Genomic DNA, 27473 nt, shown 5'->3' on the forward strand with positions numbered 1-27473 from the left:
GCCGTCGACAACGGCCTCGTTTTAATGCTGCAGACGCAAAATCTCGTCGGGTCACTTTCACTGACGCACTCAAAAGGATTCTCGGCAGCGCCGAAAAAAAAGCCATGATCTCACCCGTTGCATTCGGGACGAAGTTTCGGATGATTCGAGCTTCCCACGCGCGCATCCTTGCCAGGAAATCTCCCAAAAACTGGAAAAGGCCCTCAGTTTAACATGCGCGCCCGCTCCACGCCATTAGAGAAGGACGAAAAAGGAATTACCCCCAAAAGAACATCGCTAAAATTGCTCCATTTTCAACCGTTTGGAGGGGAAAAAAGTGCCAATTCTTGCGAAAAAATATTTTCCTTCACTTGGAGATTGCAGGTACTTTCGGCGACCAACCTTAGTAAAAAATTTGACATCAAGTCCATTTGTATTAAGTACTGATAATCTGCCTATGGTGAACAAGATACAATTGTAAAAACTACTAATTGGTATATCGTACACTACTGAAGAGTTTCAGTTGCCTTAAAGATTAAAATATGCCTCGGTCATTTTTCACCACCGAGTCGTTCGCCGAGTTGATAATGCCTCACTTGGCCGCCAAAATACACTGATACTTACCAAAACTTTACCCGCACTAAAAGCAACAAAAATTGGCCTAGAGAATGATATGCTATTATACTATTTTTTTCAGTGTTAAATGATATCATTTGGCTTGAAAAAAAAACTAGATTTTTCACCCCCTAGAAGGCACACAAAAATTGCTGACTAAGCACGATCGTTGAAATCTCCAGCGGAAATAAAAGGTCACATCAAATAATTCTAATACAAATCGCAGAAATATAGCAATTTACTGCATTCACTCGTGAAAATTTCTTCTAAAATAAAACAACATAAAAAATAAATAACTTTCGCAATTTTATTTTTTAACGTTTCGAAGTAATCAAGTCTTGAGTATGTAATTGACTTTGAAATTCCTATTTTACCCCCACACTTTGGCCACTGTACTTCCACACAATTTTCTTTTCCTAACTATCAGGCGCATTCATGGTAACTTAACGGTTAGGTGAGAAGACCGAGGTGAGGTTTATGGAGATCTGCAACGAGCTGCCCTAAGGAACACCTTGCAAAGGCACAAATTCCATTAGCTCAGGTCGTTAGTTCCAACTCGGGCAAGAACCGTTGCACCAACAATTGATATTCAGGTGCAGCGCAGTTCATAAGAACATGAAGTAGGGCGAACCTTTGAGGGCACAAGAACACACTACCGAGCCTTCGGTATGGCGGCGGAGTTTGATAACGGATTGGACGGCCTTCGTGACGTCAAACGAGTGGGCAGATGCCTCGTAGATATCGCTGCAAAAATTCAAGACCCTTCAGGGAAGGAAAACGGAAGATTCATGCACTGACCCATATAAGGCTGAGGGCCACAGTCCGTCGAACGATATCATTACTTTCTCGGGTCGAGGGAAGACGTCGTGAGGGTATATCCATAACGACCGCACGAGAGCATAATTTATGTCCGTGAGCCTCCCAAGTTGCTCTCAAAATTATGAACTAGAAACGCAAACATCTGTGCCACGAGGCTATCATTCCGTCAGTAAAAGTTTCCATTGTTTTCTCAGTAATAAAATAAATTTATGAACACCTACGATACTTTATAGAGGATGTCCAAGTCCACCCCGTGGAACCTAGATTTATGCTACCATTTCGGTCGCAGTTTAAGTGGTTTTCAAAAATTTCTGCATAGCTTCGATGAGCGCAGAGTGACCTATTCATTACCTATTTTGCAATAGAGTAATTTAGCTACGAGATAACATTTCATTATTATTAATATGATCAATCATATTATCTTAAATATAATTTTTTTGACAGAACCGATTATACTAAATTGCCTCGAAAGATTCGGATCGCTTTACCGTAAGCATCGCGAGTAGCGACTTTGGATAACTCAGTTACATGCTCGGTGGGTAATATCACGGTTAGTGACCGAAGGGAGAATCCTCTTTTAATAATAGTAAATAATAATAATGTCTGTATAACGATCACAGGTTATCGTACGACGGTAGTTTGATTTCCCCACATTACGATCATTTTGATCAATTTGAACAACACATTTAAAATCATCCATGCCCATGTGTGACTCGAACCCACGACCATCGGCTTGGCAGTCGATTTCTCAACTTCGCCGCCACCGTCGCCCCATATTTGTGATAAAAAAATTGAAACGATCTGACCTTCGATATGCTAGGATCTCACAATAAAGTCCAATATTAAGGTAAAACTGAAAGATGGATCATTTATGCTCCAGTATAACCATGGAGGATGAATTGTCACGCTGCTAAATCCACATGCTGCCGCCATAACATAAATCTCACGAAGGCCTTGAGGAATGAGGCTGAGCACAACAAAGTGGCCTTGAAGGCCGCCGAAAAGCTAACAGAATGCCTTTATTCTCGATAACAGCATTTAATGGCAGGATAATTTAACCGCTTCAATATCCGAATCGTCACCAGTTCATAAATAGGTAACTGAGGTGGCACTTTGATTTAATAGCACCAATTAAACAATATTAAACTCGTTCATATATAGCGCGATGAATGATTTCATTCACTTTAATGGTCACAATTTTAGTTTATCTCCTGTTCCAGTGAATATGTGGACTAGAGCCAGTATCGCCAAATACGTGCCGAGGGCTTGCTCAAAAATAATTATTTGCCCTCTGTCCATTGTTTGAACTCATCTGCTTTACTACGGGTTTCCCTAAAAATTCGCGAATCGAACTCTGAGATGAATGAGCTTACATTGGATAGGGATAATTAAAAGCGTATTTTTGATATATTTTATTGAAAAATACTGAGAGTCCCATCAATTATTATATTATCCAAAAACAATACCCTAAGCCGCAAGTTTATTTTTCCTACAAATGATGTAACCTTCAACTAAAAACTAATACATTAACTAATCACGATAGGTAAGGACTGAATCCAGGACTGGAGCTCAAATGAGCTATTTAACGGAAAATTACTAAAGTTACAAGATTGATGAAAAGAAAGTCGCAGAATATCCGAAAAAAAAATCTCATTAACTTCCAAAGGTGAAACTCTCATTACTTTCCTTCGGCGGTATGATTTTCGTTGAGCACAGAAAAGGCGCAAAGGAAATTTCAGAATATTACGACTGCGTTATTTTCTGTAATTAAATTTGGTGATAACTATTTAAATTTACGAAATGAGAGAAAATGAACAGAAACGTATATTAACATATACCTGGGGTGCATCGGCAATTTACCAATTCATCGATATTCGCCGTTCTTACGTCTTTCCAATTATTCCATGAAGCTCAACGATTTTTTTCTCATATTTCTTTGATCTCTCTGACTAAATTCAAATTCCCCGATTTCCCTGTTCCACCTGATAAGATCATTGTAAAAGTTTATATTACTTTTGTTCTTATATATAATCTTATCACGTAAAAGAATCCAATTCCGGACTACTATAAGGTGATTGGCTTTTATTGGGGTATTATCACTCCTACTGCAAATGGAATTTTATCATCTATTTGAGGGTTTTTCATCATTTCATCAACCTCAATATATTTACGAGTCCTACAGAAATGACAAAATAAAATAGATACTTTGCCGGAGGAATAGGTGTAATAGGCCTCTCGAAAAATAAAGGAGTTTAATAGACGGCTGAGTGAACATAGGCAGCAGTGGGGTAACTATGGGGGTGATGAGGGGATAGATCCTCCCCCCCCCCCCCCCAAAAGCCTCAGAGAAATTTTAAAAAATATTCAAAACTATTGTCTAGTTTTGACATATAATAACTACATATGCTTAAAGCTAAATTGTTATTGCCAAAATGATGTAAAATGTATTTACAGGCATGCCATTTTTCAAAAATTTTCCCGCACCCCCGTTGCCCGGGGGTCGCCACCCCCGGCCATCCCATCCCCCCATAATATATTCGTGGTTACGCCACTGATAGGCAGTAAAACCTCTCATAAACCTTACCAAGTTTGGTTAAGTATTCTCGTAAAGTCTGACAAGAAAGGACTTGCTAGGTGCAACTCAGTAGGCAATTCATCCCATCGCCCACAATTTTTGCAAACGCCGGGTGTCCTAACATCTCTTGCCACACACACTGGGGAAAGCTTGTAGGGTAGTAAGGGAGGTGAACTCTAGCACTAGGGAAAACGTAATTTATCTAAAAAAAAAGATCGTGCGGAAGATCACCCAATAGAGAAGAGAATCCGTCAAAATCCAACAATGCCCAACAGGTCCTACTAATACATATCCACATGCAGCCGGGGTAGTGTGCATGGGAAAGGGGGAAGAAGTGACAGCGTTGCCGGTCCTCAAGTTCAATACTCCTTGAGAGAGCATTCGCGGGGCGGACGGAAGTGGCGGAGTTTGTGCATGCAGCCGAGTTGGTGCCGCTGTTGCCAAACGTGGCTGCACGCACCGGTGGACAGGAGGGCGTATCCGCCTAATTGGGCGGGGGAGGAGGGGAGGCTTTCCTGTCACAGTGAGGGGTGCTTCCATTGTTTTTGTGGGAGGTCAAAACTATTATGGGTGATGGGGACAGGACGGAAAGAATTCCGGCGCAGGTTTCGGCAGGTACGGAAGAATGTTTCCGAATATTCCACTCCATAGGTTTATAAAGCGCATTCCACGGCTTGCTTCCAAGGAGAAAAAATAAAATAAATCGGGTATACTCGAGAGAACTTGATCGTGAGGTCGCCATCCACCCGATGCAGGCTCGCGAAGACGATAAAAGATAAAAACAATGTGCGCATTGTAGCATGAGTCCACTTGAGACGATTCAAGTAGTATGCCACTTTAATTTACGATGTCTTGAAAAGAAAAAAATGCCAATGCTCCGAGAATCCATACTTTTTCAGCAATTATTCTATCGAGAATCTTACGGTACAAAAAACATATAGTTTCATAACCAACCAGTTCATACCATTGAATTCATTTTTCGCTTTAATTTACCACGCTTTGGGTAAAAAAGTAGCCAAAAATCTAAGAATTCATAACTTTTTCGGCAGCAATTCTTTGGAAAGACTTAAAAGGAAAAATAAAGCATTCGTTTACATGAAACTATTTTATATGATTGAAGTTGTTTTTCCCAAAATTCTCAAATTAAAATCATAACAGTTTACCGATTCACAGCAGTTTTAAGCAGAAACGAGAACCAAATTTTATTTTTCATACTTTCTTCAGTACGACCCTTATTAAATCTTCAGGTAAGAGGTAAACTTTCCTTGCAGTTAATAAGAAAATTTGTGTCTGCAAATTCAAAGAAGTATGTTACAAAATTTACAGCCAAAAACAAAAGTTGCCGATGACCGTAATCCTTATTCGCAGATATGTGGGAATGAAGTCATCAATTGAGGATTCGATTTATAACAATGCTTGTTATAATTTATCTATGGCATCAGCAGAAACTGGTTATAATAAAGCAAATAGTTTAATATCCACAGAGCACATAGCGAAATAATATCATTCACCTTTATTTAAACTGAATATTACGTTTAAAAAAGTTCTACCTCTTCTAATTGGCTATGATGTGGGCATATATTTTATTAAACTAATACGAAAGTCTTTGAATTTTAAAACAGCTTAAACGTATCCTAAAAAAGTTGAGTGCAAAAAATATTGATCTTTGACAGCCTACTCACGTGGATAAAAAATAAAGGATATAATCGAACCAAACATTCTAATAAAGGAGTAACTGTAAAATGTGTGATAGAAAACCCCAATGTCATTTTAAAAACCCCTACCACACACGGAATTAAAGTCATCACATAATTTAATTGACAGGATCATTTGCAGTACCGATGGTCAAATCAGTGTTCTTTACGTTTATGAGTGCACAAATGTATAAATATTCACAACAAATTGAAGCTAATGGTAAGCAAAGTTAGAATAGAATATAAGTAAGACTATCGTGCAGACCTCAAAAAGTACTTCAATATTTTAAATACCGATGTCCAACCATCCACTGGTATTCTGTATACTATTTCGTCCATATAAAATCTATTACAAGTATATTAATCACATTACCAATCGTCGCGGTCGAGCTTTGTCACTGAACAATAATAAAGGTTTAAAGCTATGAAAATCCCATTAACTGATTTGAAATCATTAAATAACCAAGTGAAATATAGAAAGAATAAGATAGATCTAACTGGTGTGCCGAATAGCATTTATAATAGCTGAAAATACAAATTGTCCAAACAGATGGTTCAACTAGTGACATCTGTACAGCTCAATAGAAAAACAACGGTGTAACCTAAATACCTCTGCAAAGTTCTCCCTGGTGGAGTTTGACCTGTATCTATAAACTGCACCTTGCGTCACTTTTATCCGCTAGATGGACGACAATCGAAATCAAACGCAGCGCTGTTACCATTCGGGTACAAACAACTTCGCTTGCTCGATAAGGAGTCGACCGTCTACTTAACGGTGAACGTCGGAAAATTTGAGCCTCAAATGCCTTTCCCCCACGTACACTGATCCACTATCGCCTCTACTAGACCAATGACAAAGAATTGCTCAAAGAATCCCGAGTGATATCAACGAAACGATAGTTTTCCGGGAAAAAACAATATTTTCGTGGGTTATTAAAAATATGAGCTTTTAAAATTAAATGGCACCAACAAAAATAGAAAGATTTACTCTAATAAGAGGACCATTTTTAAGAATTTCCTGTATCCCACGTATAAAAATTAAACGATTCGTCGTTAATACGGTGTAATTTCATGATTCTGCGTATAGGAAGAACCCGTGAACAACCCATTTTGCGCAACAAGAGCATTACGAAGAAGTAATAACAATGAATTTCCTTTTTTGCATATTTTTAATTCACAACTATTGTGCGTCTTCATCATCAGACACAGTCAGTGGCGGATCAAGGTAGGGGCAAAGGGGGGGGGGGCTAAGTGGGGTTAAAATTCCAGCAGTAGTGGGGATCGGAAAAAATTACCATTCTATCAAGTGTAAATTGGATATCAAAGAGGGCTATAGCCCCCTTTACCCCCCACCCCCCATATATCCGCCTCTGGGCTCATTGTCAGTAGCGAAAAAGAAATTGAATAGTTACACAACGTAAAAATGCAATGCATTAAGAGCATATTTAATTGTTGCAGATGGAGGCATTTTTTTCAGAGATATCACGACTATTTTTTTGTATATTATACGTCAATGAGCAGAATATTAATGAGAAGCAAGTACGTCTCAACAGATCGGTTGATTTATGAATGTAATTACATTTAAATAATGGCACTGGGTTTCATCTGAAGCATGAGCGACACAGTTAATAAAAAATTAAACCTTCTACATGAGCAATGGCCTCAAGTGACGCGGTAATAAAAATATTAAGAGAGATGCAAGTGTTGTTCTATTTTTCCTCATTCCGAGACTATATCAAATCCGAAAACTACATTTCCGAACTGCAGCGAAAGTGGCACTGCTAAAGTCGCTTCAATACTTTAGACACGAATATTGCAACAGAGGATCCTCAAGTCGGCCCGTAAATACACTGTCACCCACCGCGCATTTTATTGGGTTTACAGAAGTCGCCACTTGCGTCGCAGACGGACAAATGGATCCGAGTTTCACGGAATTAAAGTATAACTAGGGGTGTCAACCGAAATTTACATTCATGATGATATTATTTATCAAATTCATAACTCTTCAATGCCATTCCTCGCAATTGCAAACATTATACTGCAAAATATTGGAAAAAAAATTGCATCGCATTGCACTCATCACCGCGTCGCGGACAATTTTGAAAATTTGATTAATATATTTCGCCTCCTCTATGCGGTACCCTTGACTTTAGAATTCGACTAAACATTTTAGAACATACTAGGGTAGGATTTTCCAATTCCAGACACAAACAATTATTGAGAAGCGTCTATTATGAATAGCCTAAAATTCCAAAATGAAAGAGTAAGTCAAATAAAATATTCCGAAAAATTCCGTTGGAGATTTATGCATCCTCATATGCAAGTAAAAAAGCTTATTTTCATCTTCAATCACGCGATTCTGAGGCTTAAAAGTGACACAAAACACTCTACGCGAGAGAAGATACACAAGGTGGGAACCAAACTTAATTAAAACCCGTGAGATACTGGAAAATATATGTTCCCAATCAAAAATATGTGACATTAAATGATGAATAAGTGAGCAGACAAAAAAGTGAGATTATCTATATGACAAAAGGGAAATATTTTATAGCGATCGTGACCTTAGAAAGCAAAATTAATCCTCAAGAAAAGCACACCCATGACGTATAAATCGATACAAGGCATTTGATAGGCTTCCGTCGGGCGGGAATACGAACAGAGGCAGTCACGGAGTAAACAATTACATCACTCGTATGGTCCATTCACATGAGTCTGATAAACATCGCCATTTTTGGATGCAAGCGTAGCAAAGGTAGTAAGTGTGACTAAAGGCACCAAAATAATCAAAAACTGGTTCAGCTCTGTCAGACGTGGGACGGCTAGGCAGCTAAGCTCTAATGCACAAGAGTGACAGGTGCTACCGATGGAATGGACAGGAATGGACGAAATCACTATTTTCGCCGATGATATTGACGGAATTGAAAATAAAATAAGAAAAAATATTGATTAATCGGAGTTGTTTTCTACAGTGCCTTTATAACATTTGATTAATGATATGTAAGACCTTGTGAGATTTGTAAGAGATGTAAGACTTGAAAACCACGATAAGAAAAAATAATCCACAAAAATTTTAAATGGAAATCAGAGCTTAGTGACGGCACGGTAATAATTAACCGACATGGTACGAGTACTTTATAATAGAATGCTCCAATTCAATTTGAAAAAGGATATTTCGAACAAATTGAAGCCTAAATCAAAGCATCAGAACAACTAATGTATAACATTTATAAAAAGCTTGTTAAAAATAGAAAATACATATTTATGCATCACTCTAAGACATGCGAATCTTTCGCTCTGCAAATGTTGTAAATCTTATCCTAACGGATAGACCGACATTTGATTACTTCATTGCAAATCAGGAATAATTTTGGCCGTTGGTACCCGCCACAGAAAATAATTTCAGGGCTCATTTCTTCACGTATAAAAGCGGAAGGGTCTAAAAACTTCAGTGAGTGAGCAGGAGGTGATGACATCACGTTTTTCGTATTCATAGATCTCGGAGAAGGGTGCTCTGGGATTTCAGCAGGGGCGTGGAGGGGGAAGGAGTTTAAAATGGGAGAGTGGTTAAAGGCCTAAGAGGAAATAAATAGCAAATGCAGTATCTTAAGCCGCAAAAACAAAATTTCCAATTGGGTATCAAAAATTTGGAAAATTTCAAGAAAAGTCATCCACATTAAAAAACCACGAATAAATATTTAACTTTTAAAAGTTGATAAGGTAGATTATAAGCTCCTCTAAAAATCAAAAATCATCGTTTTTCATCAAAAATTTGAACATTCTCAAAAATGGCGCCCAAATTAAAAATAAAAGAATTAATTTTTAACTTTTTTTAAATCTGAAAATCTGATTAGGCTGATTCTGGGCTCATCTAAACGATATACGCATTCTTTATTGATGGACTAATCTGATTGATGACTCAGATGATTCTCCATGTCAATTTTAGCGGGTACTAGAAATCGTTTTATAAAGGAACTAGATAATACGGTATCTAAAATCGCAAAACAAACTCTCCAATGGGGTATAAAAAATTTGAGCATTTTTCAAAAATGACGTCTAAATTAAAAATCAAAGAATACATTTTTAACTTAAACAAACTGAGAAGGTTGATTCCGGGCTCCGAATTTTTGTTCGAAGGAGTAAATTGAATCAGACGATTCCCCATTCCAATTTTATGCGGTCATTAGATATCATTGCGGAAAAATATAAATCTTACAATCTGGCTCAAATAACTAGCTACTGTAGGCAATAGCCGGGAGGATGGGGGAAGAGGGGAGAGTCCTAGCGGAGGGGAGTGGGAAAGAAGGGGTTGTTGAGCCAAATCTGAGGATCCTTGGTCCGCGGCTCTTCTCGCAAGAGCGGCTGGGCCGCGCTAAGGCAACTAAGACACACACACCCTCTAAGCCTTCTGGAACACTCCCACAAATGAGCCGAACGCAGAGGGAGGGCTGCTCCGCTCCGCGAAGGGTTAAAAATAAGCCCTGAAATCCAGAATGCCTGTGAAATCTCTAAATAAAGGGAACACCTCGCCTAGATGAGCTTCGGAGAGCGGCCACACAGTGCGCATGGAACGGGATGTCTAAGAGAGAATATTCATGTCGTGATCCATTATTTAGGAACCATCCAAAGATTAAAATTACCGGGGAAAAAGAGATAAATTTTAAATTAGATTTAAAAAACAAAGTTTATAAGGATATAAATCTTCTAATAATCTGCTCTCAAGCGCTAGAAAATTTCGTAAATTTCCAAATTAATAAACCTTTAAATTATTAAATCATAAAATTTTTTAAAGAATTCAAACTAAATATGGCCGATCCTATGTTATCTATGAACGCATTCATGTTTCAAAGAGTAAATTGAATCACATGGTTCTCCATGTGAGCACTAGAAACCTGCTACGGTAGCACAATTAATAGCTGTCGACAATGTTTAAACTTTGAGGTAGGAGCCAAAATTCTTAGATGAGGCCTATATTTATAATTAAGTGACCTAGTTTCGAGCTCCTACCCGGAATGTGTGAAAGTAATACAATACTTAATTTTATGCGAAGGGTTTAGAATGAATATAATGAAACTATTCCAATTATTTCATGAATGGTGTCAATCTTGTCAAATGTCAATCAGTGACATTGACTGTCAGACACTAAAATGTGAACTATGTTCCCAAATAACAATTGATAAAAAACAATATCTCATGAAATATTTCGCGCAGATAAGCAAGTTCAAACTTGGGAGATTAGCAACGAAAACATTTTTTGACTCTTTCCGGACACTATTTCGTTTTTTGAGGATGCCAGGAAAATGATTTAGGCAAGTATACCGGATTAGTGCCAAAACATTTTATCACTGATAACCATGAGATCTTTCGCGCCGTAAAACCGTCTCGATGCACACCATAGATGAAATTTAACGGTGATAACTGAATTGTGGCGTCGATAATGAAACTTTTGCGCTTCCTATTCACTGAGGGCTACCATTCGAAAGAAATCTGACACCAGATCACGGGAAAAATAGAACACGGAGAGCGATAATAATAGATTCCGGGATCTAGTCTTGAGCAATGGATAAACAAGATGATCGCTATATGAGCCAAAGCACGTGGAGGATTATATTCCTTGAATATGCGGAGTCCAGAAAGATTCCGATATAGGCGATGGGAAGGTAGATCAGGCTGCACGCGATTGCACTTCAAACAAACAATAAACAATGAACACACCACCACCACCAGTAGCGCCACCCCAACAGAAACTTCAACCTTTTGAAAGTGAAACATCCACATTTCCCGTTGAAACTGAAGTCACTTCGACTCGTCCATAATGAATAATCCACACAGAAAAAAAATCAAGAGTCAATAAGTTCTTCACCGCAAAGAGCACACGCCTTTGTCAGTAACAAAAAACAGCACACTTTTCTTTTCCATGGCAGGAAAACTCCTCCGATGGTCCACAAGGTAGCACAGTCAGGTCCAATTTTCTTTCCATTTCGGGAAAATAAATAATTTTTTTCGAAAGTGAAGATGAGATAAGGTTGAATCTTTCGTGAGGTTGTGTTCCTGTGAGGTGGTGCTTTTTTAGAGTCATGGTGGTCATGCAGAGATATCGCGAAAAAAAATCTCACGGTCTAAAAGGGTTAGTTAGTGGAAATGTACGTAATTTTTAGTCAGTATTTCAAAAAAGTTTATGTGAGGGGCTTCGTGAGAATTATTCTGGTGGTCTCAAATGATGAGGTCTTTCGTTGTTCGTACCACACTTTTTCTCGCACCTGAAAACGGTATTGCGAGGGAAAAAAAACCTCGTCCGCAAGCACTTTTGGGAAAGGGTTCTTATCGGGGCGGGACGGAGTCCTCCAGGCGATAAAAACACCCTTGCGGGGGGGATAGCCGCTGGAACGGCCCAAAGAACAAAAGCGCGCACTTTGCAAAGCGACTTGTCGTACTCACCTCCCGGTATATGCACCCCTCACTGGGCTGGTTCGATGGTTATTATATTCGAGTCGGCGTCGACCGTTCTTGTTAATACGTGGTCTCCCCTAGACGCGGGTCGGTGGCAGACTGGAGGAACGCTCGGGGACCAAAGGATCGGCTTTCCTTCTGCCTTAACGGGGGGAGGGAGGTGGAGTGGGGGGAGAGAGAAAGGGGTGGGATGGGGTTGGGAGGGGAGGTGGCGATGGAGGGGGTAAAGGCCTCCTCCCCGCTCCACAGAAAACTCATCCCCCGGCCGCTTCTCACATACCGCCCCCGAAGCCACACGCCGGCCGTCCCCGGGGGATGGGGAGGCGGTGCTGAGGAAGGGGTGGGAGAGGCGCTTAGCCCCTCCCACCTCCACACCACGTGTGAACCGCGGGCTTATTTCGCGGGGAACTTAAGTTCGCGGCAACCTTTACCCACCCCTCCGCCCCACGGCAAAGGAGGCGTTGGCACACTCCCCCAACCCCAATTACTCACTGACCACCGCCCCTTTTTCTCCGCTCCTCCGAGGGAGGTGAAAAAAATATCGCGCAAGGTGACAACTCCCAGGTTGACCCCCGACCTCAGCATCCACGCCCTACAAATTAAAATGGAAAAGTAACGCACAGCCTCAATGGAGACCATGAGCTATTTTAATGGCTTGGGACGTCTTATCACTGGTAGTTATTGTTTTTTCGACATATTGGAAAGATTTTTCCCCGAAATCAAAATGGAAAACTAACGTAGAGCGTCAATATCTACCCCACCTTCGAGACCATGAGCTATTTTAATGGCTTGAGACATCTTATCACTGGTAGTTATTGTTTTTTCGGCATATTGGAAAGATTTTTCCCCGAAATTAAAATGGAAAATTAACGTAGAGCGTCAATATCTACCCCACCTTCGAGACCATGAGCTATTTTAATGGCTAGGGGAGTTTTGTTTTTTGGCCGAATCGGAAACACTTTTCCTCGAGAGAGACAGCTTGTGCAGGGGGATTCAATTTTCACTCCAATATATTCCTTAGAAGCAACAATAGAACAAAGGCATATCTTAGCTAATTCAATGGGTTAATTCAGCTTTTATGTACACATTCACTGAGTTTGCATAAAGTCAGTCTGAGTAAAGAAAGCATTTCTTTCAAATATATACTACTTAATTACATATAAAATAATTTTAAATAAAAGAAAATTGAAGACTTTCATTCTAAGAAGGAACAAGAGCAGACAGAACAGAAATTTGGCTTCATTTTGAACGATATCATCTATTCATCAAGCCATGTAAACATAGATCAAGAGCAGAATAAGCATAAAGAAAAGAAATTCAGATCAAGATGTAGCTCTTCAAAACTGACGCATCCCTGATTAGGGCAATAAGATCAAGCCACTTTTTCAAACTGATTCATGGGTTACATCTAATACATTCTACCTCAATCTGTAGAGGTAACGCATGTTCGGCTCTTAATTTGTTCACCACGCCAATACGGCGATCGCTTTACTTAACAGACCGCCTAATTTCCATGTCAGCTTCACTAAGATTGGACGTCAAGGCCTCAACGCTCCATTAAATTCATATTTGAATCAGGATGATTTCGAAAAAGGGTAAAACCAAGACAAAACGATATCCATTTATAATAACTCGACCTTTCAGAAACATAATCTACGTTAAAGAGAACTTTATAAGTAAGTACCTAGGCTATTTAGTTACCTACTGAAATTTCCCGCCATGCAATTTAGCTAAGAAATATTGCAGCTAAGGAATATGACAACGTAAAGATATCAAGCATAGATTTAAACAAATAATGCAAATTATTCAGAGCTCATATGTACCTGAGGAAGTCAATGAAATTTTAAAACATATTTTCAAAGAACAATGTAAATAAATATTGGTGTTGTTTCTTTTTGCTTTCTTCACATACATGAAATATCGATAATACGATGTAATTTTTTTAAATCCCTGAGTGCATATAAACATTTCGTATATTGCATTATTTATTTAAACTTAACGATTCACTGAACGGAAAGTGTATTTGTTATTATCACTCATAGTCTCGGGAAGAAATGGAAAACCTGCTCAGCACATATAGACACTCCACAGCTGTGTGATTGCATTCTATTGTACATGCAATTTTACCTTTTTATCGGGAAATTTTCTACGGTAGTGCAAATAACGACGATCAACCAATAATCACTATCTATCACACGAGAATATTTTAGAGTGAAGAGGAGGAATGGGAGAATTGCTCAACTTCGCACGGGGTAAGGAATCGGCCCAAGCCTAAACATTAAACTAGCGCCAAGTTCCTTGGCGAACAGCCGGACTGCGCGGCCAGCCGCGCGACTAGAACATTCCTAGCCACCTAAACCACGCGTCAGGTGTGGAGATGATCGCATTTCTAAGCGCTAATCCGCCGACTTTTTATTGCAATAGCCCTCTTCATTTTCCCCGCTACGCAAAACGCGACTCGACCTGACATTCACAGCCATCTCATAATCCGTGTGACGGGTTAATTCTCCCGAGACGCACTGGGTAATATGTCGTCAGCTGCACGCGGGACGTAACCGGCAGCGCCGGACTATGCTGACGCGTTTCGGCATAGGCTATTCAATGATCGAGAACAGTAAGCCATTGAGTTTACGCGCTCGTTCCATTTCAGGCTAGCCATCGGATATCAACGGATATTATTATGATTTATCATCACATTAATGCTACTGATTATGAGTTGCTGATGATGTGATTTTGGGTTTGGCATTTCAATTATTCGCTGCATTTTTGAGATGAGATTCATGTTAGTTTATTTTGTGTTGATGAGCTTTTTTTCAGCATGGAAGATTGACTTACCTTGTTTTTCTTATTTTGCTTGAATTATTACTTATTGTTAGTGAATCTATATAATAAAACAGTTTGATGTTTGTTTAGGAATATAAGACTTCATTATGATATCTTTTGAATTATGCTACTGATTATGAGCCGGTGATGATGCAATTTTTGGGTATGGCATTTCATTTATTCGCTGCATTTTTTAGATGAGGTTCATGGTAGTTTTTTTTAGCGGCGGCGGACTATGCCGACGCGTTTCGGCATAGACTATTCAATGATCGAGAAAAGTAAGCTATTGAGTTTACGCATTCGTTCCATTTCAGGCTAGCCAGCGCAGATCAACGGCGACTCCAATTCCGTCACGGGAACAGCGAGCGGCATCACACGGTTACATGGGAATTTTCATAAATTCTTTCACAAGACCTAGCGCTCTTGTTTGTTGACAAAAACGAAGGGCTATTTTCGCGCCACCTGTGCGATAAAATGGAGGGCGATCGAGTCGCGTAGTGAATGGGGAACTCGAGCCCACTCAAGTCGAATTGACAGGTGTCATACCACTTCAACAGAAGACGGAGGCCTAACAGGAATGAAAATATTATGATAAACGCTCTTCAACTTGAAAAAAAACTACCATGAACCTCATCTAAAAAATGCAGCGAATAAATGAAATGCCATACCCAAAAATTATATCATCACCAACTCATAATCAGTAGCATAATTCTAAAGATATCATAATGAAGTCTTATATTCCTACACAAACAGCGCACTGTTTTATTATATAGATTACTAACATAAGTAATAATTCAAGCAGAATAAGTAAAACAAGGTAAATTAATCGTCCATGCTGAAAAAAAGCTCTTCAACACAAAATAAACTAACATGAATGTCATTTCAAAAATGCAGCGAATAACTGAAATGCCATACCCAAAATTACATCATCACCAACTCATAATCAGTATCATAATTCTATATTTATCATAATGAAGTCTTATAATCTCTCACACAAATAGCAAACTGTTTTATTATATAGATTCACTAAGTAATAATTCAAGCAAAGTAAGGAAAACGAGGTAAGTTAATCGTCCATGCTGAAAAAAAGCTCTTCAACACAAAATAAACTAACATGAACATCATCTCAAAAATGAATTGAATAACTGAAATGCCAAACCCAAAATCACATCATCAGCAACTCATAATCAGTAGCATTAATCTGACGATAAATCATAATAATATCCGTTGATATCCGATGGCTAGCTTTAAATGGAACGAGTGCGTAAACTCAATGGCTTACTGTTCTCGATCATTGAATAGTCTACGCCGAAACACGTCAGCATAGTCCGCCGCTGTCGGTTACGTCTCACGTGCAGCTGATGACATATTACCCAGTCCGTCTTGGGAGAATTAACCCGTCACACGGATTATGAGATGGCTGTGAATGTCAGGTCGAGTCGCGTTTAGCGTGGCGGGGAAAATGTAGAGGGTTATTGGAATAAAAAGTCGGCGGATAAGCGCTTAGAAAAAAAATATATAAACAGCGCACAATTTCATTGGGCAAAGGCAATAAGTAATGACGCGATTACAATACGAAAAACAAGGTAAGTTAACAGTCTTCCAAAAATTTATTTTGACCCAAACACAGCTAAGATAGTAACCGTTGTTATATCTCCCTTGAACACCCAGGATATCCTCCGATCAATCTTTTGTCCGATTTATCTCCGTCAATTATTTTTTTTCGCGAGCGATAGAAAACCCAATCGAGGTCTTAAACCAGGTCATTCGTCAGGTACTGTAGCTATTCAGTCTAATGGTTTCCTAATAATATGTTTGAAATATTTAATAGAATGGTTTTAATCAAGCTCATGAGTGAAGCTCCTTGGTAGTTAGAGCTGATGCTTTCATACTTAGATAATTTTTTCGTAGAACATAAAGGTAATATACCACAAATTAAAGCTGACCACATCCTCTTGTAATACGTGTGCAAGTAAATTAGGTACTAAAAACTCTATCATATACCTTTATCAATCATGAGAAATTCTTTTTCAGACTTATATAATTTTTTTAAATGGATATCGAACTAATTGGGTCCTCCTTTTAAAGTTTACTATATTCATGTTCATACAAGGAAAATATATTCATAAAGATGGAATGATTTCATGAATTATTACATACGTTTAAATAAGAGACTAAGATGGATGTATTCAACTACGGATTCATGAGATTGTGAGCACCTCGATACCTAGTATCATAAAACTGCCTTCTCTGCTTTAATAGTGGGGTCAACGAGCCAGTCTGACCGCATTTGAAAATTTCATATTACAGACGGGAGTTTTAAGATCGTTTTAGCAGACTTGTCCCGGTTAGAAGTGGTCCGCATCAAATGTATATTAACCACGAGGGTATTTACTAAGCAAAAAAAAACGTCAAACAAATCCGCGGAAACAACCTCTCAGCCATCTACACTTTCCAAAAATAGGTAAATAACGAGGAAAGAAAAAGAATTACTTTCTTCTGAAAATAGAAAATCCTTTCCTCTGAGTAGATCATTTTCACTTTACACCTGCACTTTTGAGTGACACTGTTAAAGTTCATCACAGCCTGGTCCAAGGTTGTACCTAAAATCATTCTTTATTCACGATTACTGTTAAATTTTCATCCTTGAATAATGACTCTTCCTAATGCGGTATTTAAAATCTGAACGCAAGAGTCAGAGACAAAAAATAACAGACGTATCGATATAGCCAAATTATGGTTTCAACTGATGTAAGAGTGTTTACGACTTGGTTATTTTTAAATTTCAAGGCAAGCGAGTGAGAAAAAAAATCCATCGCAACACGCCACCACCTGCGTAATTTTTTTCAACTTCCTCACATGAGTCTCAATATATATATACCTGCAAGTATGAATCAAAGAGGAGAAAGAACTCGAAAGTTGATGAATTAGATATATGAATAGAGTAAATTTGGGACACAATAATAATTTCCTTCCACTTTATAACCCTTCCTTCAATTTCATTTCATTCAAGCAAATTATTTTGGTCAAATGTAGAGATAAAGCGATTAAATATGTAAGTAAAATATTGTTTGTTTAACCAAGGAATCAGCGGTGTAGCGAGGGGGGGGGGGGCTTGGGGGATAAAGACCAGAGCTCAAAGAAATTTTTAAGTTTATCCATTTTTACTTACTTCGATTGATATTAGTAAAAGAATAGTGTGAGTATTAATAAAATATCCCTCAGAAAGCCGTAAAATTCACCGTTTTGAACTATTTATCTTAAAATTCCGCAATTTATTAATCTCGCACCTACCGCTTATCCTGGTGGGTATGCCATACCCCCCAAACAACCCGGTATTAGTTGCACCTAAACCCCTCCAGCCTTAATTCCTAGCTGCGCCCCTGCAAGGAATTAGTACGCAAACAAGAGCAGAAAAAGCGTTGTTACTCGGCGGTCTGGTAAACCAGAGGGAACTTTCAGCTCTTTCGTAAAGAATACAAATCATCTTGAGAATATGATGGACAGCCAATTGGCGCATCATTTCCCGGAACTAAACATTTATTTTTCACCGGCTAAGACGGGTTTCAAGCATGCTTACGCAGATTATTGGCCCGCGAAGAGGAAATGTTGTAGAAGCAGAAACGGCCGAGTTCCGTGCGGGCGATCTCCAGGAATGTAACTGCATTCTGGCGGAAATCGCAAACACGCTTGGGAAAATCGCGCATTTTCACGGCCAACACAAACAGATGTCATGGGTGTACGCAGTGATCGCGTGCCGCTAAACTGCCTATTAGGTGCACGATGCTCGCTCGGTAGTCAGGTGACGATTGAGACGCACGGTGAACTGTTGAATCTTGCGTAAGTCACAGCACAAAGGAAACTTACTAAGACATTAAAACATGACCCCCGCAAACGGAATCATCCAACAAATTCATAATTAGCGCGGTGAATTCCGATGCGCGAATAGGTTTGTGCAGTATTAGAGAGAAAATGTGGTCCTAGCATTGCTCCCATATGCTCAAAAACAAAAATTTCACACTTACACAAAGATTGAGACGTACGATGAACTGTTGAATTCAGTAAAAGTCATACTTTCACTCACAGCTTACAGGAAACTGCTTACGAAATGACACCCACAATCGAAATAATCCAACAAATCCATAGTTAACGCGGTGAGTTTCGATGCAAGAAGAGGTGTATGCAGTAGTAGAGAGGAAATGTGGTCCTTATATTGCTCCCATATACTTAATACAAAAATTGCACATTTAATCCACGATTGAAACACGCAATGAACTGTTGTATCTTACGAAAGTCGTAAGTACAGGGAACTACTGACAACAATACAAAAGATCCCCACATTCCAAATCATCTAACAAATTCACTATTATAACGGTGAGTTTCGATGAAAGTATGGGTTTATGCACCACTAATGAGGAAATGTGGTCCTAATATTCTTCAAATACACTTAAAACAACAAAGTACACACTTCAGCCACCCCATGACAGGTTTGCTCGATAGATGTTCAATAATGTCCACATAATTTCACCGGCAAAACCTAATTGATGGGAGGAAACCTGAATAGAAAGTAATCTGAAAACATTTTATGCAGATTCGACGCTTGGATTTCCGATGGTCGGAAATAGAGGATAGCCTCTCATACCGAGGTATCGATTGCTGTGTATCACATAATAATTACATGGACGTGACAGAAAGTAAATTCATTTCATCTTCTAATGGTCATTTCACGCCAATTTTTCACATGAAATTGGAAGTGTCAGATCTGCTCTCAAGACGTGGCCGGCATTGGCCACGAAACGTCATAATCAACGTACAATAGAATATCCATAATAATATGGATTTACTACACATTATTCAATTTAAGACCTGTGTGCAGGAACCAGATAATGACCAATTTTTGCAAAAAGAAGATTTCCACAAACGCATAAAGCCCCTTCTTCCTTTAATTTTGATATTGTTTTCAAAAAAAATCCAAATAAGTTCAACAGACGTAGTTGAAAACTTACTCTCAACTCCCTGAATGTAAGAACTTGTATCTCATTTTTCGCGAGACTTCAGATTTGGTAATTATCTAGTTTCCACCCTCTTGTGTTTCATTTCGACATATTATTAAAATCAGCAACTATCGGCAATGCAGGAAGAAGCTAAAACGCCAAAATTATGGATGATGAATCAAGTTACGGGCGTAGCCAAGATGTGTTTGGGGGGGCGGCGCGGGTGTTTAGGGGGTTGCCACCCCCCTCTGGAGAAAATATGAACATTTTTATCCCTGGAAATCACATTTTATGCTATTTTGGCGGATAAAATTACATAAATGATGGGCCGTAGGGAGGCTGTTTTGGTAAACATATTGGCGAAGTAAAATTAATTTGTTTGACAGTTCTATATTTTCTGCCAAAATCCATTAGTTAGGGGGGAAACGTGCCCCCCTGGCTACGCCACTGCCTATGATCAATATCTGGTTCCTGTACTCATGTCGTCGTTAAGATAGTCTTGTTAGTGTGACTGACCTCTTAGATAAACTCGGATGGGTATCTGTGTCAGAGAGTAGATTGAAAAATAGACTAAACCTTTTAAATAAATTCAAGAGCAGGTGCATTTCTAACGAAGTTTGCCACAACTAACGAACGCCAACATAGTACGGAAGATCAGATCACATAAATAAAATAAGAGAGATGGACTATAGAACAGACATATTCCGAATGCTTTTTTTTTTTCCACGATCAATAAGAGATTATAATGGCAGCGTTAGAACTCACAAATAGATTAGATGACTTTTAATGTAGCCTACTAACTTATGTATACCTTAATACTTGTTTCTGAATTTTATTATTATTTCTAACAGCATGTGGTAGTATGATTTGTTAGTATGCGTAACGTTTTTTGGACCGTGTGGTGTGCATCTGGGAGTCCAATTGCATGCTGCATGCTGGTGATTGATCACCCCCTGCCAAACACCCTAGAGGTGGCTCGCAGGGTATTTATTTATTTATTTATTTAAGGAGTTGCTCACATACAGCATTTATGCCAATTTATAGTGACGCAGTAACAAACATGAAATTTTAACATAAAAAATCATTAACATTTACAATAAAAAGGTATTATGTAGATGTCTTCAATTCCGACCGAGTATTACAATCGGCAACTACCGGCAATACAGAATGAAGCCTCCCCTCCCCCTAGAAGCAAAATTCGAAAATGTATTTTAGGAAAATAATACTTTTTCAAGCAAATCATTTCAAAAACTAATAAAGAGCTGTTACAGATTCCGTTAAAATGTTGATTTCATTCACCTTTTCCATGCTTAAATCTTACCTACAACTTGAACAACCATGGCTTGCCCCCCCCCCCCCCCCCCGCCCTAGTTTAGATCCTGGGTACGCCTTTGTGATGAATCAAGCCCGTACTTCTTAGACGAAGACGAGGCTTTGGACCCCACCGTGTGCAGACATCTACCTGTCACACTCCCCCTCGCAGGCCGGTGGTCTGGATTGGAGGGCGATCGAGGAGTGGAATGGGTGGAATGCAGAGAACGGGACGGGTTGGACCGGAGCGGGGCTGGCGGTGCACTCGGAGCGGGAGAGGGGAAGAGGGGTTGGTTGGCGCAGAAGCGTCCGCGGTCGAAGGACAAGAGTCATGCCCAAGGAAAGAGACTCGCAAACAGCGAAAGTGGTCACTGCGAAGAACCTCTCATGCCTCGCTCAGATTACGATTGTTCCAGCAATCCTTGGCACTATCGTGCATTCACACGATGACGGTTAAAATCTGTGCTGCTCTCTATTACTGACATCTAAAGTGAACGAGAAATTGACTCTTAGCAAAGCTGTTAAGGTATACAGGGTCAAGATATTACTGTGTTCAACGCGTATCTAACGAATAATATTTCTTCCGCCCATATTCTTCCTTGCTTGGGCAAATTCATGAAAAAAAGAGCGAAGGGAGCTTAACGAACTTTTCGTCTTTCTCTTGTCACTCCTTTTCCGGTCTCCCAGCGCCTAACCATCGTAAAGTGGCAACGTTCGGAACTACGGTAACTATTGTTAGGACCACGAATATTACAATAGTCCCAATAGTAGTATAATAGTTACAATGGAGTCCCCTTGGTCAGGACATGCATTCACACTGCTAGTTCGGCCAACTATCGTTAGGACGATCGCTCGTACAATCGTAATGTGAACGAGTCATCGGCGGAGACTTCGCGCAGAAGGAAGGCCTTCGTTATCGGAGGAGGAGACCAACAGCTGTCATTTGTGCTGCGAGAAAGGAGTACCGACACTCATCATCAAAAGTAATCAATCCCAGGGGCGGTCTGGGATGATTAGGGCCCTCGGCGTGGCCTCATGACGGGGCCCTCCTTACACTATTTTGGCTCTTTAAAACTAGATAAAAGTTGATGAAAAATTTCTCGGGATTCCTACCGGGTGTGGTATTGGGTTAATTCTCCCAACGTTTCAATGACTGACTCAGCCATCGTCTTCAGAGGATGACTCTTAATGGTACTTTTTTTACGGTACTTATTTATTTATTCATTATCCTGGTTCCCGTTATTTTTGTGTGCGGATGTAGCGATTAATTATGGCATTCCAAGCACTGCTCAGTTGGAAGCCTTTATTGTTTAAGCTCTTCTCCTCAAGGCTAATAGCAATTGCCATCTTTACGATTCTACCCCAATAGTTCATAATAATAATCATTAAGAATTAACCCCTGAAGACGATGGCAGACTCAGACATTGAAACGTAGGGGGAATTAACCCAATACCACACCCGGTGGGAATCCCGGGAAATTTATCATCAATCTATACGCCGGGAAAACCTAACAGTTTAGATAAAATTTGGTAAAAAAAGCAAATTCGTAATACAATGAAAAGTGTGAATTTCACAGTTTATAAAATCTAATAATGTATTATGGCTCTATTATATATTTAGTGAATTTGGTTCTTGAAACTGCACTGAAATCTAAAAAAAACCGCTCCAATAACATTTAACCAACAACTTTTTCAAAAAAGTATCAGGTTCTCTATTACCTTCTGGCAACATTATTTTATTTTTTTAACGTAGTCTTTTACACTTTGTACGTTGTAAATTAAGCAACTAAAAATAATTAGAATTTCATAATTGCAAATAAACTTTGGTTCATGTAATCTGAGTATTTTTACTACACTTTTCATACACACTTCACGATAGACGCGTACGTTGTGGGGCCCCATAAGCTCAGGGCCCTCGGCGATTGCCGACCAGCCGACCTGGCCAGGCCGCCCCTGCTTAATTTCTGAGCCTGAATCATACGATCGTTTTTTTCCATCCCTCTGAGAGATACTTACAGCGATAGCTGATAGCTTTTCAGGAACCTATGAATTGATCGCTCGACCTATCATTTCATAATCACACGTTCACTCCAACCGTTCTTTTTTCTATCGCTTTTCCTGTATGCACAGCAGTCATTCAATTAAAAACCAAGCGTGGCGTTAGAATAGGTGTTAGCGGTCGTGCGTTCTGATTGGTTAAAGGATGGTGCCAGCTGTGGTGTCAGCGATGGAAAAAGGGACATGCCGAGTGATGGAAAAAGGGATGCAAATCCCATCCCTTAAGTCATGTCTTTCCCCTGATTCGCTATTTCTATAGCCACCTTCAGCCGAAGGAAATATTGATGTTCTCTGGCGAAGAATTTTGACTCTTGGAATCGAATCGAAGTTCTGAAGATCATTAGTACCTGAAGACCGCCCGGAATGTCCCCGAAACTGTCGTCCACCAAAATGAGGCAACGAGGCATTAACGCAAAAAACAATTGAGTCGGTTGGAAGCCGAGAGGTACAAGTGATTTTTTTCTCAACAGAGTTAGGTAAGGTTAATTGTTATCATAAATATACAAAAACCTGGTTGCCAAGGGAAACGATTGAGTCTCTGTTCTGTGCTGACATCGAGTGGAAAATCAAATGCACTACTAAGTGTCTAGTTGATCTCGTTTGTTTTCTATACCTATATTTATAATATCTATGCCTAACTCTGTATAGAAAAGAGAAATCACTTGTAGCCCTTGGCTTCCAACCCACTCAATTGTCTTTGTAATCACCATGGAAGCCTCCGTACTAATCCTTAAATTGGCTTTACGCGGCTCTTCACTCTATTTTACTATCTTTTAGCACCTACATAATTCTAATGCTTTACATCCTTCATTATCTTCTCTATGTATCCCATTCGTGGTATACCTCGACCGGCCTCGGTGGCGGCGGTGTAAAGTCCTCTCATGCCAAACCAAAGGTGGCGGGTTCGAGTCCCGCCTGGGTATGTTACATTTGTCCTAATCATTATGTTTGTGCACGTTCAATTGTTATCAAAAACCACGATGTAAATGCCGAATAGTGTTATCTTCGGAGGTGTTGAAACTTGAAATAAATAAATACTTCGAACGTTCTTACCCACCACCTGTCCATCAACGATAATGTTCGTTATTCCATGTCTAATGATATGGCCAACTAAATTGTTCCGTCTACCACCCAGGGTTTTCAAAATACTTCTCTCTTACTCTTATTATTAGAACTTCATTATTCACACGTCTATCAATTTGATCTCCATCATTCTCCTATAACAGCACATTTCGATAGCTCCCAACCGCTGCTGCCATCAGCCATGTCTAATTATCGCAAGAAGCAAGCTCCAAATGTAAGTCCTAATAATGTGCTTCCTAATTCCAACGATTATAAATTCCGAGGTAAGAAGAATCTACATCTTCCGAATAGCATTAGAAACAATAAAAGACGAGAGATATTTTACCGAACAGACAGTTTAAGGAATTCGTTTTTCTTCGGAAAAATGAATTATGAATGCTAGGCAGGACTCATCTATTACGTACATGCAACGGGCATATCCTTTTCTTCTTTCTGTTCACGATCGTTGTCTGGACACCCCGCGCCAGACCCCTATAGCAAAAATGATTAGGGGTCACTTTTGGCCCCGTTATAGGGTTAATACACTTCATTAGATAAATAGAATTCCATCCAAAAATATGAAAGTGCATTTTCCCTTGATTTATAAGTAAAATAATTGCCGAAATACTTCAAAGGTATGGTGAAGAAACGGGATACTCCGTCGCTGACTAGCCTATTTTCACAGATTTTTCTTTTCCTGATTACCTGTGCTTCGGTATTCTGCTGATCACTCCTCATTGGCGTTGCGCTGGCTCACTGCTTTTTGTAGGCTAGGTCAGGTCGCAGGCTGATTGATGTGCCGCCCATTAAGGATATGCTAGGCCACTTGAGTGCTCATAACTCATGCCCGGAGGTGGCAATAAAAAAAGGCGTCAGCAGGCGCGATAGTGAGTTCTTTTTCGCAGAGCCTTTCTCTTGCCTGATAACGGCTGTCGGGACGGCTATAAAAGTTGTGTTATTTTAGTGTGCTATTTATTTAAAATCAGTCAGACTGAATTCCAAATGGAATTAAAGGTGAATCAGCTGCTCCTTTTCGACCCGAAATTACCGATAAGTACTCCAATTTTGAGGATAGGATTCAATTGTCTTCTCCATGCCACAAGTTACCAATCCACGCGATGAGTAACCGGGAATTGTGGCATGAATATTGAATATCCCATCGCATGTTTCAAGATAAACGTGAAGAAACAAGATAAGTTAGTATACTAGTTTGTACCATTATCAACAAATCTTTATAACGAATACTATTGCATTGAAAGCAGTCGAGATATTCTAGTGAGTAAAACGCGTGGCTGATGATCGAAGCGTCACGAGTTCAAATCTCAGTTGGCGCCTTAAGACACCCACTACTATTACTTATCCTCGTAGCTCGAGAGGGCCCGAAGGAAAGGAACTGATCTCCTACCCCGATGAGTGTGTGATAATCTGTGGTTAAGTCGGGGGTGAGGCCTAATCTCACCTATCCAAACCTACCATCGGGTTAAATCAATGAAAAGTGAATTTTTATGTGAACACCATCCGGCATAATAACACTATCAATGCATGCAGGCAGAATAAATCCTACATTCTAGAGTCAAGAATATTATTCAATTTTACATTTGTTAAAATTTAGGACAAAGTAAAAAACTTGGGTATTCCTGATGGGCACAAAATTTGTTCTAGTCAGAAATACTGGTAACCAAAAATTGAGCCTAAGGTTAAATTTCTCGTTCACAATTTAAAAATGGACCTTTACGCATCAGCCATGATAATATTTGTTCAACAATTAAAATTCCAACAATTTGTTGTAAAAATTAGCATAATACATAATATTTATTCAAAAATACATTATCAAAGCATTTAGGAATCCAAAAGTAGAAGAATCAATGTTGAATGCTAATAAAATCTTCTACACTCCAATTTCCGCTGAAATGACACAATTTCTCTTTCAATGAGAATCATACTATAGGGAACCTTTAGATATTATATTTTATCATTTAGTAAGATATTTTTATGAATACATGAATTAGGACTGATTTTTATATTTACAAGTCAACAGGGATTATGTCCTCGGAATATCTCACCTAAAATTTTATTTGACTGCGGCCCGTATGAAATAGTCGTCTTGACAGGGATTAATATGAAGCAAATGGTGATAATAAGATGCATAGTCATAAACATGCATAGTTTTGTTTCTATTCAAAAATATCAAATTTAAGTGAACATAGAACGACTTCTTAATGTTGATGACAAAATTAATTGCAAAATTGAAGCAAAAACCAGTCATTTTGTGATCAACGATAATGAATTTCATAAGAGTCCCTCCAATTTCTTCTTCGATGAGCTAAAGAGACAGGTTAGGCGAAATTGAAAAACCATCTCTATCAGCTACAACTGAGTTTGCATATTGTATAAAAACAGTGAGTAAATGCAATTTATATTTACGTGACATATTGGTAAAAAATTCGAAGCGATGCGATGTCCCACTTTTCGGAGTTATGCTAATATTCCAGCTTGACACCAGCCGGTCTTACGCGCAATCACGTAACATTAGCGTTGGATTTATTCTCGCGATGCCTTTTGAAATATTGGCCGAGACTTTGGGGATGTCACTCCACCGCAGATCCACAAAGAATGATGGATGACGATGGTAACTCGTGCGGTGAAAAATACGACGCGCCTTAACTGCTGAAACATTGCTAAATATTTCCCGCGAGAGAGACTATAAGATGAGTAGGGAAAGACGAGTGAATTTCATGGTAGATAATAATAATAATATTTATTAGCTCTGGGATCAATATTCATAAGAGCACCAATTTAACAATGGTGGTGAGCTTAAGGTAAATAACATTCTATTTAACAAGCAACAGATTTAAGCAATAGGGTGGTTTCCCATTTTTTTATTGCCTAAATCGAAAGATTATTACTCCTGGAGTACGTATTTCACGCTTTTAGATTTTTTAATGACGATATCTATTTTTCGCGATTAAATGAAAAGTGAAAATTTTCAAGCGCGCGAAAACGCGACGGCTAAGTATGAATGCTGGGGAAAACCCTTGTGACGTCATTCTGGTTCCCGCTGTCACCGTGTGAGGTGACCTTGGGGCGAGGCTTTGGG

The 27473-nt window shown here is 39.2% G+C and overlaps 1 protein-coding gene across 6 annotated transcripts in view; it reads right to left on the bottom strand.

The window, feature by feature from the left end:
- The window catches only part of LOC124166959 (tropomyosin Per a 7.0102), a 71136-nt gene extending 58880 nt beyond the window's left edge, over nt 1–12256 (bottom strand). For 2 of the 6 annotated variants that reach the window (XM_046544692.1, XM_046544693.1), the window contains exon 1: nt 12118–12254. The gene's annotated coding sequence lies outside the window, so the exon portion shown is untranslated. Of the gene's footprint in view, nt 1–12117 lie in introns of all 6 variants that reach the window. The other 4 variants (XM_046544694.1, XM_046544690.1, XM_046544691.1 and 1 more) reach the window with 4 other exon arrangements.
- Between the last annotated feature and the right edge of the window lie 15217 nt (nt 12257–27473).

This window comes from Ischnura elegans, chromosome 10, assembly GCF_921293095.1.
Source record: "Ischnura elegans chromosome 10, ioIscEleg1.1, whole genome shotgun sequence".
Lineage (NCBI taxonomy): Eukaryota > Metazoa > Arthropoda > Insecta > Odonata > Coenagrionidae > Ischnura > Ischnura elegans.